Below are 439 nucleotides of genomic sequence, written 5' to 3'. Positions count from 1 at the left end.
CCCCCCCCATCATCCCCATCCCGACAAACCTCTCCGCAGGTCCCCGCTGTGCCCCGCCGGGGGCCAGGGGGGGCCGCCCCCCTCTCCTTCCCGGCCGAGCTCTCCCGGTTCTCGGCCAACGTCCCGTCCGGCCGCGAGGACGGGGCGAAATCCCGACGTTTCGCTCTTTCTGCGTATACGTGTGTCGTCGTCGTCGTCGTTCCCCCCCACTACACACCCCCCCCTCCACCCTACGCCGAAAGAAAACCGTCCCAACCGGCCCCGGCGCGTCTCTTCCGTCGCCGCAGCTCCGCGCCCGTCCCTCCCACGTGAGCTCCGACGGTTTTATAACGGCGTCGGGGCCCGATCCGGCTCGTCCCGCCCCCCCCGGGGCTGAGCCGGAGGCGTCCGACGGGCGCGAAAAGACGCCTCGCCGCCTTTTTCCCTAATCCCTCGGCGC

Source organism: Haliaeetus leucocephalus, unplaced genomic scaffold (genome assembly GCF_000737465.1).
Source record: "Haliaeetus leucocephalus isolate CR32 unplaced genomic scaffold, Haliaeetus_leucocephalus-4.0 Scaffold354, whole genome shotgun sequence".
Lineage (NCBI taxonomy): Eukaryota > Metazoa > Chordata > Aves > Accipitriformes > Accipitridae > Haliaeetus > Haliaeetus leucocephalus.
This window is presented reverse-complemented; position numbering follows the sequence as displayed.